The sequence below is a fragment of the Ursus arctos genome, unplaced genomic scaffold (genome assembly GCF_023065955.2).
Source record: "Ursus arctos isolate Adak ecotype North America unplaced genomic scaffold, UrsArc2.0 scaffold_6, whole genome shotgun sequence".
Classification (NCBI taxonomy): Eukaryota; Metazoa; Chordata; class Mammalia; order Carnivora; family Ursidae; genus Ursus; species Ursus arctos.
Window position 1 is genome coordinate 17,568,200 of NW_026623078.1, and position 12,959 is coordinate 17,581,158.

Consider the following 12,959-nt stretch of genomic DNA (forward strand, 5'->3'; position numbering starts at 1 on the left):
ATAAGGCAGGGCATGTGGTATGTAGACAAACACTTCTGGGTGATAAGAACCTCGCAGTTAAGCCCATGAGTGATCCTGCACAGATGTTTCCTCAGGCAGCTGCTCTTGCCCAGAACGCTCTTGGATCTGCCTCTCTCCAGGCACAGTCCACCGTCACCTTGGCTGCACCTTGGCTCGAACGGTTATGTGTGACCTACCTGCCCCCACAGAAATCCCATCTGGCACCTTCTAGTCTTTCTTTTGGTGGCTTATCCTGCTGCTATGGTAGTCCTCATTTCGAAACAAACCACCTCCTGAACACCTGCTGAAAGCCTTGGAGAGAAGATGCTGGCACAGCATTCTTCCTTCTCGCTGACACTCTTACAGTCCTTTTCACTCCTGAGTCAGGCACACCTTTGACTCTTACCACTATTCAGATCCCCACTTTTTTATTATGCGTGAAAAATAGTTGAAGCAACAGATTCCCTGCTATTGGTCATCTCTAGATTACTGTGTTTGCCCCCAGGGTCCTGTTGCTTGGCCAGTCAAGGGACATGTTGGCCTTCCGTTGCCCCAGCACGTTTTAGGAGATACGTATTTGTGTGACCCAATAGACCTAAACACACTTGAGCTTTCATCATAAAGACACAAAACTACCTCCTGCTGGGATTGTCCTTATCCCACCTCTAATTTCCAGCCATACATTTTAGACAGCTCCAAGACAGCGGTGATCTGTGGAGCGCCCAAGATTTGTTGCACTCAACCTATGGAGCGCCACAGAGACAGATCCCCATCAGCTTCAGAAACCTATCACTTTCCCTGGTTTATGAAGGACAAAGAAAGGCAGAGAAGCTTTGGGTTTTCCCTGTTCCTGAAATGACATGCTCAGGTTTCCTAAGGAGAATAAGCTCTCATATTTTCCTCTCTGACTCCTTCCGCAATGACACAGTATGACTTAGGATGGGGCTTCTTCCCATATCCCGTCATTACCTACCACAGCTTCTGTGATGGGAATCAGAATCCTGAGGTGCACAGCTCCCGTCTGATGGAGTAAATTTACTACTTATAAATAAACAGTCTCCCCTGTTCTCATTTCTTCTTTCCTCTCTTTCTTTCTATTAGTAAAGCTAAAATTGTGAGTGTATTGGGATCAAAATATCACCTTGACTCTAAGTCATACAATAAAATAAAGGATAAATTAGAAGTTACTGTAAGCTGCATAATTTACGTTGATCAGAGATTGCAAAAAATAGTCCCTTCCAGAATATGGGATGGAGTCCTTCTCATGTGATAAGTCAGCATAGTTGAAAGGCTGGCTGCTGAAGGTAATAGACTACCCTCCAAAATAGAGCTTCCATGCCTTTCAAATCCATCTCCCCCCAACTTTGTTTTTCTTCACGGCACCCACTTTTTTACTCTACCTTTTCAAGGAGATTAGCACTGGTTATATTATGAAGCCACAGCCCATCTTTTATGAGCTACAATCTGGGCCTTGTGGTGCAATGGATTGAGAAACTCTGACTTGAATGCATAGCCAACGTGAACAAATCTTCAGGCATTTCTTCTGGGCTCTGTCAAATGGTATTCACCTGTCAAGTGACTGAAAAAAAAAATCAATTCTGTTTGCAATGGGATGCTTCCCAAGTCTGCAGAGGGTCAGGAGCGTGGCCAGGAGAAATTCATGTGATTCTTTAAAATTTTTTGTTTCCTAATTGCCTCTAACCACCACCCCCCATTTTTGGTTTATCTTTGAGACTAGGGTTCAAACGAAAGGTGAACAGCAAGATGAAAGGGATGTACAACAAAACTCTAGAGACTTTCAATCAGAACCCTAACAATCCTTCAAAAGCAGGAGCAAAATCTGGCCTATAACCATAAAAAGACGTCCGAAAATGAGCTGCCTGTACCTAGACATTGCTGGGAGATGGAGTAATGTTGATCTGTTAGGTGACATCATGGTCAGGCACAGTGGTCTGGCTGTTAAGTGACCATAAGCACCCCAAAGTCACCAGCGACCCTTTCTCAGCTGTATGCACATAAGGATATTTTGACTTATGCTCATTGTCATGTTGCCCTTTTGGTGCTGTTTGTCTTACAGTGAAATGAAATCATACATGGGAATGCTCTGAAAAAGTTCAAATTGTTATGGAAATAGAAAACTTTACTATAAACGAAGGCAGATAGGAATGTAAACCCATTTTCTATTGGTTGGTATTCTAGGAATTGTCCCACCCCAGCCTGGGAGGTACACCTGATTCCAGCTGCATTGACCTCTCTGCACAGAACACTCTCCCTGTTTCTATTGGCTTGCCAGGTGAAACCTGATTATGACTTTCTATTCCTGATGGGCATTCCAAGAATCCACCTGATTTCTGATGATAGAACGCCGCGTGAAGTTGTGTCCCCTTGACTCTTGTGGGAAGGAAGCAAATTCCAGCCACTCTAGCACTGTGTGAAACTGCTCAGGTGCCTCTGGGACATTTTGTTGAATCTGTTTTTCGAAAAGTATGTGTCCCTTCAACTGTCTTTCTGATAGTTTGGGACTCAAGGTCCCCTTCTGTGGTGTGAGAATGTTTAGGAAGCAGGATGTGTACAGGGAGCAAGAAGGCCGGACACAAAGTGTCAAGGCTTGCTGTGAGTGGCCATTTTGATTTCTCCACTCCGAGAATTTCATGTCTTTGGCACCTCGCTTCGAAGAGCCGTTCCCGAACACTTCTCTAAATTATAAATTCCATCAGGTACATAAAAGCAATGGATCTGGGGAGATATTATACCATGCAGGGGAGAGGCCTCCATTTTGCTTCACTTAGAGGTTGATTTGTGTTTAGGCCACTCATGGGATAAAAGATTAAGTACCGCAGGAGCAAATTACTTCAATTCCTAACCTTCTCTGGGAGGATAGCTAGAAATCATGAGCCAGGCTGAAGAGCTAGGGAGAGGGTAAGGCGGTACCCCCTGGAATGCGTGTGGTTTGGCCACTCATTGCTGAGTTCCATGGTCTGTGAGTGTGAGGGAGGGTTTGACACCCAGGACAAGATTGTGGGGTGGATGCTAACGCCTCACCTGTTTAGCTCTTGCTCACAGTCCCTTTAGGTATTCAAGATAGACCAGAATCCTGTGTAGCAAATCGTACATAATAATTTCTGGTTCCTTGCATTTCATTCACCTAGTTTCAATTTCACTACTAATGTATTATGGTTCATAATTTAAAAGGAAGGATTTATGTGCATATAGCAATTTCAAAAGTGGACTCAAGATCTATTATTCCTTAGTGTCTCTCTGCCCTTGAGCTCACAAGGCTTTGGAGATGATAAAAAAAACTCTTTCTTGAAGGGCACTTTTTGACTTGTCCAGGGGCCCACCTTTCTGACTGATCAGCTTTAGAGAATTCCCATTGTCAAACTGTAAAACTTTTGTCCCATCAGGAGCCTGAGGGAAAGCCCTCCAGCCAGATTCTTTACACGGATCTGTGCAGAAAGACGAAAGGTCAAATATGAGAGGGATTTTCCTTCCCAACAGTACGCAGCCAAAGAAATGAGCCAGCAGGAAACTCTTCAGTGGAGAGGTGCATTGGGAATTAGATTCTAGGAATACAAAATTGTTCCTCTGATCTTTGCCTTATCAAAATACAGTGGGATCTTCCTATTTGCCTATCAGACCTCCAGAGAGGGACCTTTCCTTCTTGGAACTATCTGAAGGTCAGGTAGGTTTCCCGAAATGAGCAAGTGGATGATAATGGAATAGGGTGTTCCCAGACATGATTAATGCCAGGTCAGATAATTGGATTGATAGGCATTTTTTTTTAAAGAATATGGCCATACATATGTATGTGTATGTGTACATATATATATGTACACACATATATACTTATATATAAGTAGATATATATAAAATATTTTATATAAACATAATATATAAAAAGTATTTTATATAACTATATAAAATTTTATATTTTACATAAATTTATATTTTATACATATATAAAACCAGGTTTTAAAGATGTCTTCATTAAAAGAACAGCTACACAACTCAGTGCTTGTTGGTAGGCTACAAGCCCTTACCTTGTGGGCTGGTTGTACTTGTGTCCTCTCTGGGTCTCGCCTGGCTGAAGGTGGGCTGCAATGTTCCCTCTCGCCAGCTTACTCCTGAGACCTGCTTTGTGGGTCTCAGGAAATACCTTTAGCCCGGCTTCCTTTTATCTATTAGTTCGTCCTCTTTCCTTCAAGAAACCAAAAAGAGGAACAGTGGCCTGTCTTAGGTTGGGTTTCCTAGGAAACAGCCCCTGGAACGGAGCTCTGTGGGCAAGAATATGGTTGGGGAGTGCTGGGGTGGAGGGAAGGCAGCCAACACCTGCAGAGGGTGAAGAAAGGAGGATGGGCAGGGGGAGGATTGTGGCACAGTCACCGAAAACGTTGCCACTGGTCCTGACTGCGTGGGAGCTCTGGGGCTGGGATGGTCCTTTAGCAACGTCCTGCTAGCCACTGGATGCCCGTGGCCCCTGGAGAGGAGGTCTGAACTTGGGCAAGGTAACTTTTTTGGGCTGAGAGCAATTCCCAAAAAGGAACTCCGCTGACAGTCCAGTAGCTAACACTCTCCACAGCTAGAGAGTGAGTGCCTCCATGGTGAGGGGAGACATTTGGGTGCACGCCGTGGCATCTGCCTGGTGTATCTTTCCCATGGGACTGTTTCCTATTGACATATTCCCTTAGTTCTGGGATTAGAGTTCCTCTGGGTAGTGTGTATATATATTTTAAATATAGTATACATATATATAATATATATAATCATATATATTTATATACAGTATACTTATATATAGTATATTATATATGTGTGTGTATATACATATATATGTATACATATATTTATATACAGTATACTTATATATAGTATATTATATATGTGTGTGTATATATGTATACATATATACATGTATACACACACATATATGTATGTGTGGGGAGACATTTGGGTGCACGCCGTGGCATCTGCCTGGTGTATCTTTCCCATGGGACTGTTTCCTATTGACATATTCCCTTAGTTCTGGGATTAGAGTTCCTCTGGGTAGTGTGTATATATATTTTAAATATAGTATACATATATATAATATATATAATCATATATATTTATATACAGTATATTTATATATAGTATATTATATATGTGTGTGTATATACATATATATGTATACATATATTTATATACAGTATACTTATATATAGTATATTATATATGTGTGTGTATATACGTATATATGTATACATATATACATATATGTATACATATATACATATATGTATACATATATACGTATATACACACATATATGTATGTGTATAGACATATATGTGTGTGTGTGTGTGTGTGTGTGTGTGTACATATAAAACCTGGTGTGCTATGCTGGTATTTTCAGGATTTTATGAGTCTTTCTAGGTGTACAGAGGCAGATAAAGCCCGGAGAGGGGAAGTGCTTTGAAAATGAGCTTTTAAAAAATGTGTCTAGTTTAAAGATATTTTAAAAATTTATTTGAGAGAGAGTGCAAGAGAAAGTGAGCGAGAGAGAGAGAGAGAGAGAGCACAAGCAGGGGGAGCAGCAGGCAAAGGGAGAGGGAGAAGCAAACACCCAGCTGGGCAGGGAGCCCAATGCGGGGCTTGATCCCAGGATACTGGGATCACGACCTGAGCGGAAGGCAGACGCTTAACCAACTGAGCCACCCAGGCGCCCCAAACGTGTCCAGTTTAAACTCTGCTGCCAGGTCTGGATGTGGCTTTAAGGACCACAGAACTCTGGGCCTCCGGCTGCCTGAATGTTGTACCCACATAATGACAAAAAAAGCATTTTCCATCTCAGAGTAGTTTGTGGCCGCTCTGTGGAGCTTGGAGAGGGAAATGCGTTCTCAGACCAGAGAAACGCACTCCTCACTGAGGAGTCTTGGCTCTGAGGCACCGGCCACGGAGGACTGCCAATTTCTAGAGGGCTGTGGTGTTGTTCTGGGAGGTAGACCCTGGAGGTCTGCAAACTGCTCCAGCGTTGGCTATATCCTGCTGTGAGTGACACGTTTCCAAATATAGTCCACACATGCAGCGCCTTCCGTCTGGGTAGTGCTCGTTATCAAGCCCTGAGATGCTGAAATTCTTTCAACCTGATCTTCTGGACGAGGAAACAGAAGCTTTACAGGGCACACTGACTGGCCTAATGTGAGTGGTTTAGAGGCAGGGTGCTCACGAGTACCAGTGTTTTCAACATGGCCCCGCTCACGGCATTGTTCCGCCATGATAGTTAGTACCTTCCGTTTGTTCATGCAAGTTTCTTGATTGAGATGACAGGCCATCCGGCTTTTGAGTCCAGCTCGCTTGACACCAAGTCTCATGTCACGGGCTTAGAAAGTTATAGCTTGTGAAATTCATGGGGCCTATACAAACTGGACCAGCCCCTTCCGCACTGAGCGCTGTCCTTGGCTCTGCCGCAGTCCATCTTCCTCCACCACACTGAGCAGGAACAACCGGCCACTACTCCATTTTTCAGTAAGAATTTTTTCTCAAACACATAGGATCACAAAAATCGGACCCCAGAGGAGCAGTGATGTAAGAAAGATGTAACTTTTTACTAGGTTGATGATGCCCTCTCACATTTCTTTTAAACTCAGGACGCTTGGACCTGTGCTGATTTTTATAACGGAGCTAGACTGCCTCGTGAGTGGACTAGTAGTTTAGGTTCTGAAAGTTATCTTCAACACTGTGCCCAATGAGATACTTGGTGTTTTCCCGGGAAATGGCACCGTGAATACAGCTCCCAGTGAGAAAAACCCATATTACTCTTCTAATACAAGGCTGTTGCCACTCTCCTGATGGCGGCTTAGGTGTGAGGCTGGCATTTGGAGAGTGTCTGCATAGTGAGAAATGCATTAGCATCAGATGCGGCCTGCACTGGCCTGCCCCAGGGAAAGATAGATCATAACACTACAAGCCAGAGATAAACATCTCAAAAATTCCCCACCCTCACATAACCCCAAGTATTATCAAAACTCTTTGGTTTGATAGTTATAAGAGCAATAATGCAGAAGACCTTCAGGAAAAAAAAATCTGTAATATTAGTTTAAGATGACTCATACTTCGAAACAACTAACTGATTGGCTCAACATCCAGAAATCTATTCATAGTAGGAATTTTGACACCTTCCCTTAGACATCACCTAAAAGAGATTAGGTTTGCTTTAGTAGTAAGCTAAATCGATTTCTATTTTTATTAAAGATGGCATTCCCCCATCTCCCATTAATGGTATAAACAAAGACACTTCCTGGTTAGAATTTAGTTTGGAATAATTTGAGCAGTCTTAGAGTGACATTAATTTCAAAAAAAATCTTAAAATCATGGTTTTCAATAGTTTCTTCATTACATGGTTGATGGAGAAAAAGAGATTTATTTTTCTAAGTGACTTTTACCTATTAGTGAGAAAGGCAGAGAGAAAGAAATTGGTCTCTCTCTTATGTGTGTGAAAACAACAAAGTCTCTTTTGAGCATTCACTTTCTATTAACACAACTAAATTAGAGAATTAGAAAGCTCCCAATTTAAAAACTAGCCAATACACCAAAAGTAAAAGCCACAACCCAGGAAGACCCTCCCCAAATGCAGGCCAAGAACTCTGTTGGCTGAGGTTCAGAAATGAACAGAAATGTCACTCTTCCATAAAAACAATTGATATCATTTGGGTTTCCAAGTAACATTTTCCTGTACTGCTACAGAAGATAGAATTGTCAATTACATTGATGACACTTAAGAATCAAAAGCATTGGAAAAGGGAAAGAAGGAAGGAAGGAAGGAAGGAAGGAAGGAAGGAAGGAAGGAAGGAAGGAAGGGAAGGAAGGGAAGAAAGAAAGGGAAGGAAGTAGAGAAACAAACAAACAAAAAATGAGTCAATTAACTGTTGCTGTTCATCCCCAGAAATACTCACCAGGAAGCTTTAGAAGAAGAGAAGGAAGAAGTCTCAGGTTAAGGTTGATGTAGATACAGAAAAGTGTCTCTGGGAGATTTCTTATCAGAATTACTCAGGCCTCTGACCATGTGAAATATTTCAGTCACCCCACAGTCCAGTTGTTACCATATTCTGTCTTCAGTGATTCATTCAACAGTTTCTCCTCCCCTCTCTCGTCTTCTTCCCCCACTATCCTTCCAGGCTTCCAGAAAATGTGAGTACTCTTCATTCTGATGTGGCCTTTGGTTGCATTCAGTTTCGTGAGGCCATTTTGAAGAGAGACATTCAGATAGGGCGTAAAAGCCCTAGTTTCTAATAAATTGCTAGATAACGTGTCAGATGGGTACTACCAACTTATTCATGTACGTCACTTCATTCTGCCCCCATCCTGCTCTCTGGCCTCATCCTTGGCTTTGGGAAAGACTCAGGAATGGGGAATGTCTAGAGGACACCTTGATTGGTATCAAAGATTTGTCTTTACCTTCCCTTGTTTTGATATGACTGCTACAAATTATCTTTCCTAAAATGCTAGAATTAGAGTCCAACTCTTTTTTGAGATAGAAAATAATAATCTGGGGGCGCCTGGGTGGTGAAGTCGTTAAGCGTCTGCCTTCGGCTCAGGGCGTGATCCCAGTGTTCTGGGATCAAGCCCCACGTCAGGCTCGTCTGCTGGCAGCCTACTTCTTCCTCTCCCACTCCCCCTGCTTGTGTTCCCTCTCTCACTGGCTGTCTCTCTCTGTGTCAAATAAATAAATAAAATCTTAAAAAAAAAAAAGAAAATAATAATCTGGAATTCCTATCACTCTCTTCCTTAGTCCAGCCAAAATATATAAGAGGGGAAAATGTAATACTGTAATGAAATAAACAGAGAGAAAAAAGGAAGCTCTGATTATTAAAGCCATATTTAGATGTTTGCACAAAGGTTTTGGGACTCTGTCTTTATTGTTAATGACATTACTGTTAACGGCACACGTGTATACTGTTTGAAGCTTACTTGTTCTGAAGATCTGATCAGATCTCTCAACGCCCGCTACCTATCTCCTATGGAAATCCAAGGCTCCTTCTATGCTCCTGAGGATTCTTGGGCAGTGAGGGGGAGGGTGGGGCTCACACCTCATGTGTGCCTCAGACTGCAGGCTCCTACATCTGCTGCATTTGGGGAGATTTTTTATTATCTTGTCACTTGATGCAAGTTGTCACTCTTTCCCATTGTACTGACCCAGATGCGGGACCCAACTCCTTTCTATGATATCCACAAAATTTATGCTTATAAATTTCTGTGTGTATAGAAGATTGTTGTGAAATTATGAGGGGATGTTCATGGGGATAGGGAATTGGGGGAGAGCAAAGTGTTTAATCTTGAAATGCAGGGTATTTTAGAGTTAATATTTCTGGATTTAAATGTCCTTAAATTACTGAGTATTTGGGATTAAAATGGAGAAAATTCAAATTTGGCAATATTTAAAATATAAGGCAGAAGTAGCTAATAATATAGTGTTATTAGTTAATCATAATTATTATATAAGAACATTGTCTTGTTCCTTCCCCCCTGCTGGTAGACAGCTGCTCTCATTAACTGAGTGTTATTCTCATGCCTGGTTTTATGCTTCTTTTACTTACATATGTGGTCATAATCAGTATAGGTTACTGTATGACATGTTTTTAATTGTACATAATTGATATCAAACTGTATATGACTTTCTTTAACTTGCTTTTCTTTTATTCAACATCAATGCATGTAGTTCCTGCTCATTCCTTAGTAGCTGTATAGTATTCCATTGTCTGAATAGTCCACAATTTATCCATATTCTTACTAGTAAACATTTAGCTTGTTTTCAGTCGTTGCTATCACACACGATGCTGTGTGAGAATTTCCTTAGGGGACATACCTAAAAGCCACCACTGGCCACTTCATTTCTTCCAGAGCCCCTAGGTTCATGTTACTTGCTCCAATATTTCTTCCTTTTTAATTCCTCACCCTCACTCCTTTTTTGTGTAAAATATTCTCAGTCACTCAAAATTATCTGCGTTCTGTTTTTGATTGAGCAATTCAGCTCTTTTTAGCCTCTGCACCTGAACTCAGTTCCTTGTTCATTTTTCCATTCCATCATGACATTCTGCTGACAAACTCAACCAAACAAACCCTTCTTTTAAGAGGACCTGGACTTTTTAGAAGGTGGCCATGATTGTAAAAGGAATTTGATTTCTTCATTGGTTTTGGGAAAAGACTACCACGGGCTGGTGATTTGTTCTATCTCTTGACCTTGGGAATCATCATGTGTTTGTGAGATTTCATCTTTGAAGGCGTGGCTCTTTTTCATCTTTCCTCTTTGCCCTTCCTTCTTTGTCCTTCTTAGAGTGCTGAATGAGGCCATTAGGCTGAGGATGAATGCCTGCACGCAGGATGACGGGCGAGATGGCCTTGTTGAGCACTGTACAGCCCAGGTTGAAGGGCGCCTAGGTTTCTAGTCTACAACTAAAGGCTGCCAGTGAAAGTGGCTTCATGTCCATTACATTGGGGGTGGGTGGTTTTGCTTATATCTCAATGGGTTAAAGAAACAATCGAAGAGCTACTTGAAAACCTAGTGGTCAAGAAAACCAGGCTTGGATGCTGACATGCTCTGGCTTGATCTTATAAAACATCAGTATTTTATGCCTTTAAAGTCTCTGAAGGAACAGGAGGGCTTAAGGGGTTCTGAATAACAGAAGGGGGAAATAATACGAAGAGAGACTATTTTCATATCCACGGCTACTGAGTCCACAGGCACACCTGATCCCTCTGGGAAAAACAGAAATATCCCCAAAGAAGTAAGGAAGATGGGGGAAGGGGAGGGAAACTGGAGCTGGAAGCCAAGTTGGTTAGTTTACACCAGCTATGTTTTGAGAAATTAGTCTAGTTTTCACACCTCTGTATAATTCCAGTTATGAATCATTAGAGTAGATTATTATATATATTCCATATATACTGGAATAGATTATTATATATATAAAACCTATATATGCCACAGTAGATTATATATAATAATCCATATATACTAAAGTAGATTAGTATATATATAACCTATATATACTAGAGTAGATTATTATATATACAATCTATATATACTAGAGAAGATTATTATGTATATAATTCATATATACTAGATTATTTTTATACATAATCTATATATAGAATAAATTATATTTATATAGTCTGTAAATACCAGAGTAGATTATTTTACATCCATCTATCTATCTATCTATCTATCTATCTATCTACGTATATATAATACTTCTAAGACAAGAATTTAAGCAAATTGTCTGCTATTATTTAAGGATTAAAATGGCAGATGGATATATATTTATATATGTAATATGTCCTGTATCACATATCAAGCATTACATATTACATTACATGTATATTTCCACCTGCCATTTTATTTTATTTTATCTTATTTTAAAGGTTTATTTATTTATTTGTTTGAGAGAGAGAAAGAGAGTGCAAGTGCGGTGGGAAGGGGCAGAGGGAGAGGGAGAGAGAGAATCTCAAGCAGACTCCCCGCTCAGCGTGGAGCTTCAATCTCAGGACCCTGAGATCATGACCTGAGCCAAAATCAAGAATCACATGCTTAACCGACTAAGCCACCCAGATGCCCCTCCACCTGCCATTTTAATCCTAAAGTAACAACAGGCAGTTTTTAAAAATTCTTGTCTGAGCTCAGAAACTGAGCACAGGTAATGTATATCAAGGAGTTTACACCTTTCTATGCAACAACCAAAAGTGGGTTAACTTTTGAACTTGTGTACTTGTAGGTCCTCTCTTTGAATATGTGTTCTGAAGAGGGTTTTTTAGCCTGGTGTGCTGTCCATATGAAAATATTCTCCAGAGTAATGCCCTCGAGATACAACCAAGATAAAGAGCTGGCATCACCATGTTAAGCAGGCATATACAGTACTTGTGTTCCAAAGGAAATGATCGCAAGTAACCTCCTGGAAAAAGGCAAACACCCAAAGTTTTCGAGACAGGATCAAATTTGTAAATGCACTGTAACACCACTTTTTAAAAACAGTAAATTGCCTCTTAGAGGGCTCCTCAACTCCATTCCAGTCCAAAAGCCTTGGGGGGAGGGTGGGGGGGCAGGAAAGTTGATGATTGAAGTCTGAGATGTCAGCCAAACTTCTTTACATCTACAAAAAACGGGGAAACAAACCTTTGGGCAAAATGCTAAAAATACGCTCATTTTGGTGAAATGAAGCTGTTTGAATAAATGAAACTAATAGTTTTTATCTAAACCATCTGTGGTGTGAAATGGGAAGTCATATAGAGAAGTCCTCAGAGACTTCTAATTGCTCTACATTAGAAAGAAGAGGGGGAGGAGAGAAAATGGAGTCTCTCTCCATTTATCTGAGAATTAACAAAGTGATCAGCAAAGTGACAATGGAGCCAACTCTTGCTGGCTGCTGGCAATCTGGCTCCCCCAGCTGCCCATGTGCTGAAGGTGAATGTTCTGGGAACACAAGGCCGGAATCGTTTTCAAGAAACGGGATCGGTTATAGCAAGTAGCAGATTCTTTCCCTGGGAGAAGAGAGAGAAGAGAGAGAGGAGGGAGAGAGAGAGGGGGGAGAGAGAGAGAGAGAGAGAGAGAGAAGAAAACGCAATGTAGAGCTACCCCAGGGGACCTTAGTGTTGTAAAGGACTGTCACTTCTGTTATGTTGGTCTGCTGAAACCACATCTTGAAACCAGGTGTTAAAAGTGACCCAACTCCCCTGCTAGAATGGTTTTGGAGCTATGTGTGTTTTGTAATACTACCCGGAAATTACAGTTTCATTTAGATATACCATTTTTTTTTTCTTCTTGTATGAAACTCTAACCAAGACCAGATTTAGGTTTCTGTGGGTCTACCTTGATAGAAAAACACAAACAAAACAAGATACAAAATACTCCCCCAAATTGGTTAGTTTCTGGACAGATGAATTCTGGCTGACTTCCTCAGGCTTGGGAAACTGGATAGAACTAGATCAAAGAC